Source organism: Triticum urartu, chromosome 6A (assembly GCF_056163025.1).
Source record: "Triticum urartu cultivar PI428250 chromosome 6A, HENAU_Tu73, whole genome shotgun sequence".
Lineage (NCBI taxonomy): Eukaryota > Viridiplantae > Streptophyta > Magnoliopsida > Poales > Poaceae > Triticum > Triticum urartu.
The window spans coordinates 463,404,711-463,419,209 of NC_141878.1; positions in this window are offsets into that span (position 1 = coordinate 463,404,711).

A 14,499-nucleotide genomic window follows, 5' to 3' on the forward strand; every position below is an offset into this window, starting at 1 on the left:
AGACACAGTCTTTCAGAAACATTAACTCTCTACTCCGGGCAGACCATACCAAACCTACAACCCACTACCTGCTGATCCACCTCTTCAAGAGCTTCACGTAACTTACTCAACTATGCTAGAGCCCATAATAGCTTGTGGCTGCACACAGAAGTTTCTAGCATGAATAATCTCAGTTCCCTTTGAGCCAGGGTGGCGGTCCATAGGAAGATCACACGGGTACTCCGGGATTTCCAAAAATACAGGCAACACAGGGTACTCCAGGTGCCTCAATCCACCCAGATGTGTATTTAAGTTGCCACCTTAAGTTGAACCATTAATTAACAATCTCACATCTGTCATGGATTTCACTCACCCAAACCACGTCTACGAGCATAGCATAGAAATATAAGAAATTCGTAAGAGTAACTCCCAAGGGTTTGAATGTAACAGGGTAATAGGTTCTACCTCATCAACTACTTCCCAACCCACATGTTAATGACATCCTAACCATGCAATGTTTGGGGATTGGAACTAATGCATAAAAACTGGGTGATAAAGGGGTATCATCAAAGTGTTACTTGCCTTGGTGACGATCCGCGTAACCTAGAGACTCCAAATAACATGCTTCGCACTCCGGGAATTCTATCGCAAACAAACAATAGCATACATAAGCAATCAAGCAAAGAAGCATGGGTAAAACTCAAATAAGAAGATCTAACCAGAAAGTTCAACTTAAGAACTCCGGTTTGCAAAAAGAATCAAATCGAACGGAGCAACGAAACTCAAACGGTGAAAGAAACAAGATCCGTTTACTAATCTGGACCTAGGTCAAATTTTACACTAGCAAAAACTTGTGCAAGTTGGTTAAGCGGAAAGAGGGTCTCGAGACGAAGATCTAGGCGCTTGAATCGCCTGATTCCGACTAACGAACGAAAAGATAAACTAGAACGAAAATCGGATCAGAAATCGCGATCAGAAATAACCGTGAAAAAAATCCGATGAAAGAAAACTAACGAACAGGCTAACGAACGAGCGTTCGTTATCTGTAACTAACGAGCGAAAACCGTTCGTTAAAACAAATGTACGGACAAACGTCCACTAAAAAGAAAAACCGGGAAAAACTGGCGAACCTAAAAAAATGAGTTAGCGTTTCTTAAAAAAACCGGATCCGTTTTCTTTAAAAAAACAGAGGCTACCTCGTCGGTCCTGCGAGGCACGGCGGCGACGGCGAGGCGAGGCACGGCGGCGGCACGGCGGGGCAGCGGCGCGGCACTTTAGCGGCAGGCGGCGGCGGCGCGACGGCTTGGGCGGCGGCTGCGACGGCTTGGGTTGCGGGGCGAGGCGGGGCGGCCATGGCGGGTGGTGGGCGCGGTATTTAAGGCGAGGGGGTGCCTTGGGGAGGGGGCAAAGGGGCGGCGGCGGCGGAGTCCTAGCCGGACTTCGATCCGGGTTGGGGCGTGGCGGCGTCGGTCTCCTGAGGGAGACGGCATCGCGGGGGAGGTGGGCCGGCGGCTGGGCTTCGGCCCAGTTAGCCACGCCCTTTTTTAATATAATTCCGCCGAAACAAAAAAAATCCTACAAAATAAAATAAAATTCTAAAAATGCCAAAACAAATTTTCTCCGTCTAAATAAAATATTTAGAACGAGATGAACATTTTCTTGGCCCTAAAATGCAATTTTGAAAACGTGCAATTTTTCTAATGCAAACAAAAATTGCAAATAAAATCCAAATAAAAACAAATATTGATTTTAATTTTTTTATCCAATATTTCATTTATTTTGGAGAAGTCATATTATCTCCTCTCATATATTTTAATATGAAATATTCTCGGAGAGAAAAATAATTAAAACCAAAAATCCTCGTTTCAAAATTTGATAAAAATCAAATTTGAAAACCGGGGAAATCCCCAACTCTCTCCGAGGGTCCTTGAGTTGCTTAGGATTTCGAGGATCGCGAGACGAAATGCAATAAAATATGATATGCAAGAATGATCTATGTATAACATTCCAAATTGAAAATTTGGGATGTTACAAACCTACCCCCTTAAGATGAATCTCGCCCTTGAGATTCAGGTTGGATAGAAAATAGGTGTGGGTGGTTTTTGCGAAGATCATCCTCTCATTCCCAGGTGGCTTCATCCTCGGTATGGTGGCTCCACTGAAGTTTGCAAAACTTAATAACCTTTCTGCGGGTGACTCGACTGGCAAAGTCCAAAAATCTTGACTGGCTTCTCCTCATAAGTCAAGTCATTGTCCAATTGAATCGCCTCCAAAGGTACGGTATCTCTTAGCGGTATGTCATCCATCTCAATATGGCACTTCTTCAACTGGGAAACATGAAACACATCGTGAACTCCTGATAGTCCTTCAGGTAACTCCAACTTGTAGGCAACTTCTCCCATCCGTTCCTAAACACTATACGGTCCTACAAATCTCGGGGCTAACTTTCCCTTAAATCCAAAACCTTTTACTCCTCGCAAAGGTGATACTCGCATATATGCTCTATCTCTAATTTCATAGGTTACCTCCTTGCATTTCAAATCTGCAAAACTCTTCTGTCTGGACTGAGCTATCTTCAGTCTATCCCGAATCAGTTTAACCTTCTCCTCAGACTCTTTGATCAAGTCTGGTCCAAACAACTGTCAGTCTCCAACTTCATCCCACATCAACGGTGTTCTGCACCTTCGGCCATACAGGGCTTCAAACGGTGCCATTTTCAAACTGGCTTGGTAACTATTGTTGTATGAGAACTCTGCATAAAGCAAATTGTCATCCCAACTAGACCCATAGTCTAGCACACATGTTCTCAACATGTCCTCCAGAATCTGGTTGACTCTCTCGGTCTGTCCGTCCGTCTGCGGGTGGAATGTTGGACTGAACTCCAACCTTGTTCCCAAAGTCTGGTGCAGCTCATGCCAAAAATTTGGAGTAAATTGTGTTCCTCTATCCGACACGATGGTCCTCGGAACTCCATGTAGACATACGATCCTGGTTATATATATCTTGGCCAACTTTGCACTGGTATAAGTTGTTTTCACTGGGATAAAGTGTGCCACTTTGGTCAAGAGGTCAACTACTACCCATATAGAATCATATCCTGATTTGGTCCTGGGTAATCCGGTGATAAAATCCATGCCAAGTTTATCCCACTTCCATTCGGGTATCAGCATAGGCTGTAGCAATCCTGCTGGCTTTTGATGCTCTGCCTTCACTCTCTGACATACATCACATACGGCCACATACTCGGCGATATCCTTCTTCATCCCTGTCCACCAGAAACGTTCCTTCAAATCCAAATACATCTTGGTGTTTCCGGGGTGTATCGAGTATGGTGAGTCATGAGCCTCCTGAAGTATTAACTTCCTGATCTCAGTGTTATTGGGCACATAAACACGGTCCTCAAACCATAAGGTGTCGTGCTCATCCTCACGAAAACCTTTGGCCTTTCCTTCGCTCATTTTCTCCTTTATCTCGGCAATCTCTTTGTCATCCTTCTGAGCTTCTCGAATTTTCCCCAACAATGTAGACTGTACCTCCATTGTTGCGACAAAACCTCTAGGAACAATCTCCAATCGAAGTTCCCGGAGATCCTCTTCTAACTCCTTCGTCAATCCCGTGGTCTCTAGGGTATTAGCATAACTCTTCCGGCTCAAAGCTTCTGCTACGACATTGGCCTTTCCTGGATGATAGTGAAGCGTCATGTCATAATCCTTTATAAGCTCCAACCATCTTCTCTGCCTATGGTTCAGTTCCTTCTGGGTGAAAATGTACTTCAAACTCTTATGATCCGTGTACACATCACAAGGATTTCCAATAAGGTAATGTCTCCAACTCTTCAACGCATGACCTACGGCTGCTAGCTCCAAATCATGCGTGGCATAATTTAACTCGTGCGGTTTTAGTTGTCGTGAGGCATACGAAACAACTCCTCCGTCCTGCATAAGCACACTTCCAAGTCCCAAGCGAGAGGCATCACAATACACTTGGAAATCCTTACGTATATCTGGCAGTGTCAGCACTGGGGCTGTAGTCAAACGTTTCTTCAGATCCTGGAAACTTGCCTCACAATATTCCCTCCATTTAAACTTGGTATCCTTCTTCAATAACTCCATCATTGGTTTCGCAATCTTGGAAAAATTCTCAATGAATCTCCGATAGTATCATGCGAGTCCAAGAAAACTGCGGATCTCGCTAACTGAAGTGGGTGCCAACCATTCAGTGACTGACTGAACCTTGGTGGGGTCTACTGCTATACCTTCTCCTAATATAGCGTGTCCAAGGAATCCGACTTCCTTCAATCAAAACTCGCATTTGCTGAACTTGGCGTACAACGGATGTTCCCTGAGTTTCTCGAGAACTAAACGCAAATGCTCCTTGTGTTCCTCTTCATTCTTCGAATATACCATTATATCATCAATGAACACCACAACAAACTTATCCAAATATTCCATGAATACATTGTTCATCATGCTCATGAAATAGGCAGGGGCGTTAGTCAGTCCAAATGACATGACTATATATTCGTATAGCCCGTACCATGTGGTGAAGGCTGTATTTGGTATATCCTTCTCTCGTATCTTCAACTGATGATATCCGGATCGCAGATCGATCTTCCAAAACACCTTAGCTCCTTGCAGCTGATCAAACAGATCATTGATCATCGGCAATGGGTACTTGTTCTTAATCGTCACTTCATTCAAGGCTCAATAATCAACAACCATTCTTAGGGATTTATCCTTCTTCTCAACCAAAACCACTGGGGCTCCCCATGGTGATGAACTCCGTCGAATGTAACCTTTCTCCAATAACTCCTTGATCTGTTTCTTAATATCCTCTAGATCATTCACGGGCATCCTATAGGGTCTCTTGGATATCGGCCATGTGCCTGGCAATAGCTCTATCAAAAACTCAATATCTCGGTCCGGTGGCATGCAGGGTAACTCCTCTGGGAAAACATCTGGGTAATCCTATACTATAGGCACTTCTTCCTGAACAACTCTCGTGAGGGTATTTACTTGTCTACTTCTTGGCGCATGCCTTGATACATACTTGATCCTTTTTCCCTCCGGGGTGGTGAGAAAAATTGACTTACTAACACAGTCAATGCTTTCTTCCGTACTTCGACATCTAGTCTATTCCTAATATCACATCCAATCCTTGTGACTCCAAGATAATTAGGTTGGACAGAAAAACATGGTTGCCAATGGTTAAGGGTATCTGGTCGCACCATCGACTATCCATATACTCTGCTCCAGGTGAGCTTACTAACAGAGGGGTCATAAGGGTTTGGGTCGGTAGTTTAAACTTATCCACGAATTCCCTTGATATGTATGAATGCGATGCACCAGTATCAAAAAGAACAAGAGCGGTAAATGACTTAACCAAAAACTTACCTATAACCGCGTCTGGCTGCTCTTCAACCTCCTCCACGTTAACGTGGTTCACTTGTCCTTTGTTGAATGGATTGGGCTTCTTCCCAGTGCTCCCATTTCCGTTTCCATTCTTCCCTTCAGGGCACTCCGTGGCATAGTGTCCAGTCTTCCCGCACGTGAAACAAGTAACGTGGCTTAGGTCTCTCTTGGTGGGTGTGGCTGGATTGGGGCGGTTCTGATTGTTGCTTGCTCCATTCCCATTCCCATTCCTAGGGCCATTATGATTATGGTTACTTCCTCTATTATGGGTGTGGCCTCCATGGTTATGAACAAGTCCTCCCGAGTTCGGGGTTAGACGAGGCTTCTGCTGAGCTCCCGAGTTATACCTCCCTTGTCCATACACCTCTTACGGCTCTCAATCTGCTGCTGCTTCCCTTCAATCATAAGAGCCTTATCTACCAACTCCTGGTAGTTGGTGAATGTTGCCACCATCAACTACATACTCATCTCATCATTCAGCCCTTCCATAAACTTCTCCTGCTTTGCGGCATTTGTGGCCACATCATCAGTACATCCTGCAGTGTTTAACTCCCTTCCAATCCTGCAGAGGCAATTATCTGCTACTATAGGCTCGGTGCTACTGGAAAACACCGGCGGCTGCAACCTCAGAAAACGGGCTAAGTTGTCCACTGGTGGTGTTGGTGGTGGATTGTTCCTGTTGTTGTTGCCTTGATTCTGAACTAACAACTGCATCAGGTTATTCTGTTGCTGGATCAACTGAGTGAGCTCCGGTGGGAAAGCAAATCCGGGGTCACATCTCGGAGGCATCTGATGGGTTTAGAGGGGAGAGATTAGAATAGAATGAGGTCTAATGAGAAAACACTACCCATATGCATAGGAGACAAACACAAACATTTCACTCAATCAATCAAGCCAGGCATACAATCGGTCTAACTATCGTAAAAGTGCTCGGCCTATACTATTTACATGGTGGAATACTACTACTGATGTGGTGGTCTACTAAAAATATTCCTCGGTTGCAGACTCCATGATATCTACTCCAGCTTCGTCTTCAATGTCATCATCGCTAAGGTCGGAGTCGGTGCCGTCGATGATGATGTAGTCTTCCGGGTGAATCTCCTTGGGTTCTTCATCTTCTTCTACTGGTGTGGGGTCTCCCATGAATATTCCGATCTTTTTAATCAGGTCGTCATTCTTCTCCACTAGTACGACGATTTCCTCCGCATAATCTTCACGTGTAGCCTTGAGTTCTTCCTCCAGTTCCGCGATCCTAGTCACTGCCTTCTTCAGATTTATCATGCCTGCGCGCATTTGGTTCTCCTGGCGTCGAATGTGCCGGTTTAGTTCCTGGATGAAAGCTGCAATTGATCTATCCTTCCTGGTGTTGATCATCTCCCATTGCTCATCTCGGCGCCCACAGATCTGGTAGATAGTATCCTTAAGCTCCTTTTGGTAAACTTCTCCAATGCATCCCATGGTGATGTGAGCTGCCATACTCTTTCCTAAACTCCAGGTTGGTGCATCGAAGGAGAACTCTATGGGTTTAGTGACTGGCGTGAAGGTCTTCCTGGAACTTGAACTTGAATCATCCATCGCTCCTCTTCTGGTAAAGTGGCGTTGTAGGTCCCGGTGAAGCTTGGTATTCCTATGTTCAGGTACCTAGTGACTTCCTTCAAGTGTCGTCGAAAAGGTGCTTCTTCATCCGGTTGTGCAACCTTGTTCCTAGCATTCGCCATCCTAAAGAGTGGAAAATGGAGAGGAGTCAGAAATGAGAAGAGAATAGTGATCTAGGGTTTTAGCTTAGTGGTTGTGTCCTACACTCAACGTGTGCTCTGATACTATCTTGTAGCGACCCGACCTCAAACGGCCAAGTCTCTATGCTTCAGTGTCATCCATGGATCGGTAATGCTGACACACACAGTACTCGAGGATTTATGACAAAGTAGCAATCACACACTTATTACATCGAATGTCTCCAAAGAGAACTTATTACAATAAATATGGCTTAAGGCCATCTAATACGATAACAGCGGAAGGCTTGGAAGATAAAGTGAGTCCATCAACTCCAATGGCATAGCTGAGCTACACGGCAACGACCTAACGAACCTTACTCCTCGTCTGAAAAGTCTGCAACATAATACGTTGCAGCCCGAAAACGGGTCAGCACATGGAATATGCTGGTAAAGTAACACAATAGAGCAAGAAAAGAATAATGCTATCACTACATGCATATTTGGCTGGTGGAAAGCTCTATGCTTATAGTTTTTGCGAAAAGCCATTTTTTCCCTACAACAAAGTAATAGATTTTAATTTAACTATCATGGTAGTTGAGACATCATTGAGAAGTTTCCTCCAACTCAATCCCAATTAAGGTAATTATCAACCCAACAACATTAATTTAGAGTGATGAGATACTTAAGATACTCCAAGTACTAGATACTCAAGATGTCCATAACTGGGGACACGGCTAACCATGATTAGTTTGTACCCTCTACAGAGGTTTGCGCACTTTTCCCCACAAGACTCGATCGCCTTCGTTGGGTTTCTCGCACTACATGGTGTTTGAGAAACGGATGACCAAGACACAGTCTTTCAGAAACGTTAACTCTCTACTCCGGGCAGATGATATCAAACCTACAACCCACTACCTGCTGATCCACCTCTTCAAGAGCTTCACGTAACTTACTCAACTATGCTAGAGCCCATAATAGCTTGTGGCTGCACACGGAAGTTTCTAGCATGAATAATCTCAGTTCCCTTTGAGCCTGGGTGGCGGTCCATAGGAAGATCACACGGGTACTCCGGGATTTCCAAATATACTTGCAACACTGGGTACTCCAGGTGCCTCAATCCACCCAGATGTGTATTTAAGTTGCCACCTTAAGTTGAACCATTAATTAACAATCTCACATCTGTCATGGATTTCACTCACCCAAACCACGTCTACGAGCAGAGCATAGCAATATAAGCAATTCGTAAGAGTAACTCCCAAAGGTTTGAATGTAACAGGGTAATAGGTTCTACCTCATCAACTACTTCCCAACCCACATGTTAATGACATCCTAACCATGCAATGTTTGGGGATTGGAACTAATGCATAAAAACTAGGTGATAAAGGGGTATGATCAAAGTGTTACTTGCCTTGCTGACGATCCGCGTAACCTAGAGACTCCAAATAACACGCTTCGCACTCCGGGAATTCTATCGCAAACAAACAATAGCATACATAAGCAATCAAGCAAAGAAGCATGGGTAAAACTCAAATAAGAAGATCTAACCAGAAAGTTTAACTTAAGAACTCCGGTTTGCAAAAAGAATCAAATCAAACGGAGCAACGAAACTCAAACAGCGAAAGAAACAAGATCCGTTTACTAATCTAGACCTAGGTCAAATTTTACAGAAGAATAAACTTGTGCAAGTTGGTTAAGCGGAAAGAGGGTCTCGAGATGAAGATCTAGGCGCTTGAATCGCCTGATTCCGACTAACGAGCGAAAAGATAAACTAGAACGAAAATCAGATCAGAAATCGCGATCAGAAATAACCGTGAAAAAATCCGATAAAATAAAACTGACGAACAGGCTAACGAACGAGCGTTCGTTATCTGTAACTAACGAGCAAAAACCGTCCATTAAAACGAACGTATGGACGAACGTCCGCTAAAAAGAAAAAATGGGAAAAACCGGCGAACCTAAAAAACGAGTTAGGGTTTCTTAAAAAAACGGATCGGTTTTCTTTAAGAAAACGGCGCCTACCTCGTCGGTCCGGCGAGGCACGGCGGCGAGGGGAGGCACGGCGGCGGCACGGCGCGACAACGGCAGGCGGCGGCGGCGGCGCAAGCAAGCGGTGGCGGAGCGGGCAGGCGGCGGCTTGGGCGGCGGCTGCGGCGGCTTGGGCTGTGGGGCGAGGCGGGGCGGCGGTGGCGGGTGGTGGTGGCCGGGGGGTGCCGTAGGGAGGGAGCAAAGGGGCGGCGGTGGCCGAGTCCTAGCCGGACTCCGGTCCGGGTCGGGGCGTGGCGGCGTCGGTCTCCTGAGGGAGACGACGTCGCGGGGGAGGTGGCCGGCGGCTGGGCTTCGTCCCAATTAGCCCCGCGCATTTTTTTATATATAATTCCACTGAAACTAAAAAAATCCTAGAATATAAAATATAATTCTAAAAATGCCAAAATAAATTTTCTCCGTCTAAATAAAATATTTAGAACGAGATGAACATTTTCTTGGCCCTAAAATGCAATTTTGAAAACGTGCAATTTTTCTAATGCAAACAAAAATTGCAAATAAAATTCAAATAAAAACAAATATTTTTTAATATTTTTTTCTCTAATATTTCATTTATTTTGGAGAAGTCATATTATCTCCTCTCATATATTTTAATATGAAATATTTTCGAAGAGAAAAATAATTAAAACCAAAAACCCTCATTTCAAAATTTGATAAAAATCAAATTTGAAAACCGGGGGAATCTCCAACTCTCTCCGAGGGTCCTTGAGTTGCTTAGGATTTCAAGGATCGCGAGACGAAATGCAATAAAATATGATATGCAAGAATGATCTATGTATAACATTCCAAATTGAAAATTTGGGATGTTACATTCTTGCTTCGTGTGCCTGCGCATGTTTTGTAAACAAAGGGTCAGCTAGCGGTTTGTATTCCGGGCCAAAAGAAGGTAAAAAAAGGTCAGTACAGATGGCTTACCAAAGATGGCGGACACCATTTGAGATACCCGGTCCTTTAAGCCGGTCAGCTTTGTAGTAACCTCCTCAAGAGCTGCTTCAGCTTTTTCGGCACGTTGTGTCAGCAGCGTTTTCTCTTCATCCCAGGTTTTCTTCTTGGAAGCAAAGCTGTTTCTCAATTTCTCCGTCTCAGCAAGGCTCAATTGCAGTTTGGAGTCAGCAGACTTGATTTCTGCCTCCTAATCCGACAGTCGGGTCTTCGCATGAGTTAATTGCGAGCTTAATTCAGATAAGGCATTCTACAAAACATACCCAGGTGTGTCAAGATTTCAATTAAAGTTCAAGAGTCAAGATTCAAGTCTCAAGTACTTTGCACTTCAAAACCACTTGACACTTGGGGGCTAATGTATGCCAAAACAATTTCTTATGAATCTAACATACTTCAAGTCCCAAGTACTTTGCAAAGTAACAGCACTTGGCACTTGGGGGCTAATGTATACTATTTAGCAAGTTTCTCAAGGTTAAGTCGGATTGCAATATTTGTTGGGATCGGCACAAGGCAGGTATGAAATTCAAAGTACCGGCTCATTTATGGTCAAGTGAACCGGCCCTTGGGGACTACCGGTGAAGTTTATTCTATTTTATTGGATAACAGAAATATCTAAAGGTAAAGCTTTAGCCTCTTTCATAAGTCTACAGATCATTCAGGTTTTATCATAATCTAAAGACTTGGGGGCTGACAGAATATAAGTAAGCCGGAAGAGCATACCTCATACTTCAGCTGCAATTGCTTAACCATTTCGATTTTTGAGTCACGGCTGGAATGCACGTGGCTGAGATAGCCGGACAATATGTCATTGGCGTTCAAATGGTTATAATGCGAAACATCAAAATGCACTTTTTGTCTCTCCAAAGCCTCTTGTTTAGCCGTGTGACGAGCCAATATAGTGGGATTCCCCAATACAACAAAGCGGCTTCCAGTGATCAGAACGACTTGGGCTGATGGCGATGGCGGGTTGGCTGAGCTGGATGGACCGGTAGCAGAAGGGTTAACGATAGTATCGTCAACTGACGGCTCAGGAGGAGCTACTTCAGCATTGGCAACCGGGTCTTCTAGTGCTCCAGTTAATTGAGGAGAAGGTGGCATGGCCGATTCGGGTGCAAGGACTGGCGGGTCTTCCGCCGGCCTAGTCACCTTAGCCTTCCTAGACTTGGCTTGGCCACTAAGAAAGATATTATCAAACAGTTAATATAAAAAAGCAGTTTTGAAAGACACGGAGGAAATATGATGTCTTCCTTACCCAGGGGCAGTCTTAAAGGCCGGGAATTGAGTTTGAGATGAGTCGCCAGAAGAGCGAGACACCTCCTGCAAAGATAAAATAAAGATACTAATGCGAGGGAGAATATCTATCAATGGAAAATAAAAGGCGAAGAAATAAACCTCATTCTGGCGCTTTTGAGGAGTTTTTTGAAGAACAACAGGCAGTTCATCGTCATTCCGAGTCTGACGGCGGCTCTCATGTTGCTGTTTTTTTCAAAAGAAAATGATGGTCCAGATAAGCTAAAGGGTGTGAAAACCTTACTTTCCAGGTTACGACTCGAAGTTTCTGTCTTGGCAAATGGGCTAAGTCGGAGGTAATAGTTACCTCTTCTTCCACGGCCTGACTGGCCCTTGTGTCGTCCTGGTAATGATTAGTGTTAATAAGATTATTAAAAAGTTGGCCAAGGGAGTCAAGGGCTACCTCTGACTCAGAAGTATCATCAAGCTTCATCAGGTCCTCAGCAGTGCTCTTCTTCTTCTTGGACCTCCGGGTCGTCTTCTTGGCGGTTATGGCGGCGGCTCTCGCTTTCTTGGCGGCTTCATGGTCATATTTGGCTTTCCAGAAATCAGATTTGGCCTATAAAACAGGTAAAACAAGATGAAAGGTCGGGTAGGTATTTAAAACGGCTGAGGAAAACACAAAAGAGAAAGAGATCAAAGATTCTTTACCTCTGGCGCCGGGTTAAGTTTGCAGAAGGGGTTTAAACCGACTTTACTGCAGTCTTCATATTTGCCGTTTACCAGAAGGGTTGACATTGCAACAATATCTTCTTCGGGTAATTGAACGGAGCTGTGACGAAGAGAGTCGTCTGCGGCTCCACCATATTCATACATCAATTTTGAGCGGCGGCTCAGAGGAATGACACGCCACGCAACCCAGCAACGGGTCAAGTCAACTCCAGTTAAGCCATTCCCCAATAAAGTGTTGATTCTTTTAATGGATGGAATTAGTTTCTTGCGTTCAATGATAGTGAGTTTGTCAGGGAGTGCAAACTTGCAGTCAAGACGCTCTGCGCGATAACCCGGCAGGGGCTTCTCATTTGCTGGTGAAGTATCTTGACAATAAAACCAAGTCTGATTCCAGTCCTTGGGATGACTTGGCAAGACTATTAGGGGGAAGACAGCGCCCTGTCAACGCTGAATTGAGATGCCCCCAAGTTCCAAGCTAGGGCCATTGGTGCACTCGTTCTGCCGGTTCAGATAAAAATACTCTCTAAAGAGTTCCACAGTCGACTCTTCTTGAAGGTACACCTCACAGAGCACTTGGAAGTTGCAAATATTAGATATGGAATTGGGCCCGATATCTTGAGGGTGGAGTTTGAAGAAATGGAGGACATCTCTGAAGAACTTTGAGCCGGGTGGGGAAAACCCACGGTTCATGTGGTCAGAGAAGACAATAACTTCACCATCTCTTGGATTGGGTCGTTCCTCGTCCGGGTCAGGTGCACGGTAAGACATGACATTTTTCCCTGGCAAAAACCCTATGGAGAAAATTCCTTCAAATTGTCCTCAGTCACTATTGAGGGAACCCAGTTGCACACAGTCGGCACTTTGGACAGCATGATGTTCAAAAACGAACTGAAAGGAAAGCAACATGCCGGTTCAATTCAATGATAATGGCTAAAACTAAGTGATAATGGTACAGGGGAGTAATGGCGGCTTAAGTAAGGGCTAATGTCATATAAGGAAAAGTAAGCCGGCGTCACAAGCCGCCATGACTACAGACATTTGAGAAATACCAGCAACAGAATTGGTTAAGTGTTGAGACAAACAAGTTTCTTAACTTCTAGATATTATTATGGATCAAATGGGCGTTCAAAATGAAAAAAATTCTGAACCTAAAAATATGGCACAGATGAATACATCAGTCCTAATGCGGCCTTTGTACCAGAAAAAGGGATCTACTAGTGTCAAGAGTAGGCACCAAACAGCTACCGCACAAGCATATATCTCTTTTTGGATCAAGAAAAGGCGGCGGCGGAAGAACTACGAAGAAACCGCGAAGAACTATGAAGAACATGCGGAAAACCTAGAAGCCCTAAATGCGGATCTGAGGAATAGGAGGGCGAATACTTACGGCCACGGATCCTCCACGGAAGGTCGCCGCCGTTCTTTGAACCGATTCTGGTTGATGCAGCGGCCAAGGTCGGCGACGACGAGATGCTCTGCAAAGCGGGGGTTGCGAGAGTAAGAAGATGAAGAAGACAGAAGAATGAGAAGACCGGGGCGTGCCTATTTATAAGGGATAAGCAGACAGGCAGGCGTGAAGATCGAGGAAGACACAATAATGGCTATCCAACTAAATGGACGCCTTGATTCTCGGAAGACATTAAAAGATAAAGATCCGTTGAGGATGACGTCATAACAGTTTTTTGTGTTTTCAGAAGATGACGTCATGGTGGGTCATGAAATTTTTTCCAAAGAGAGGAAGATGGATTTATCTAAGTACTGAAGATTGACAAAGAAGAAAGTTCAAAGTCAACCTAGGGCCTAGTGTTGGGAACATAACTACCAGGTATGACCCGCCCAGAAGGGGCCGGGTCAGCCCCAATGGCGAGTCACAAAGGAGCCCAGTAAACATTCAAGGCGATAGTTTATTAAAGGTTATAAAGGGCTTAAGGCCTAGAGGCGGCTTAAGGCCCAATATGGTAAACCGCCGTACGTAAGGAAAGACTTGTAAGGAAAGGCATGTAAAAGAAGTCACCGAGCCAGACACGTTTTATGAGCCGGCCGGGACTCTATAGGCCACCAGGCGTCAACCCGTGTATATAAGGGGACGACCTGGTGGCGGCTTAGGGCAAGAAACAAGAAATCGATAACCAAGCCGGCGAACTAGCCTCTTGGTGATCGAAACCCCAGCAATATCAACACAACTAGACGTAGGCTTTTACCTTCATCGTAAGGGGCCGAACTAGTATAAAATCTCTCGTGTCCTTTGTCCCGATTAACCCCTTTAAGCTTCCTAGTTGCGATGGCCCTATGACTAAGTCCTTTTGCTAGGACATCTGCTGTGACAATTCCACGATAGGTTCAGATCTGAAACCATGGCACTCGGGCCCTAGTGACAAGCATTAAGCATAGCAAAGTCATAGCAACATCAATCTCAGAACATAGTGTATACTAGGGATCAAACCCTA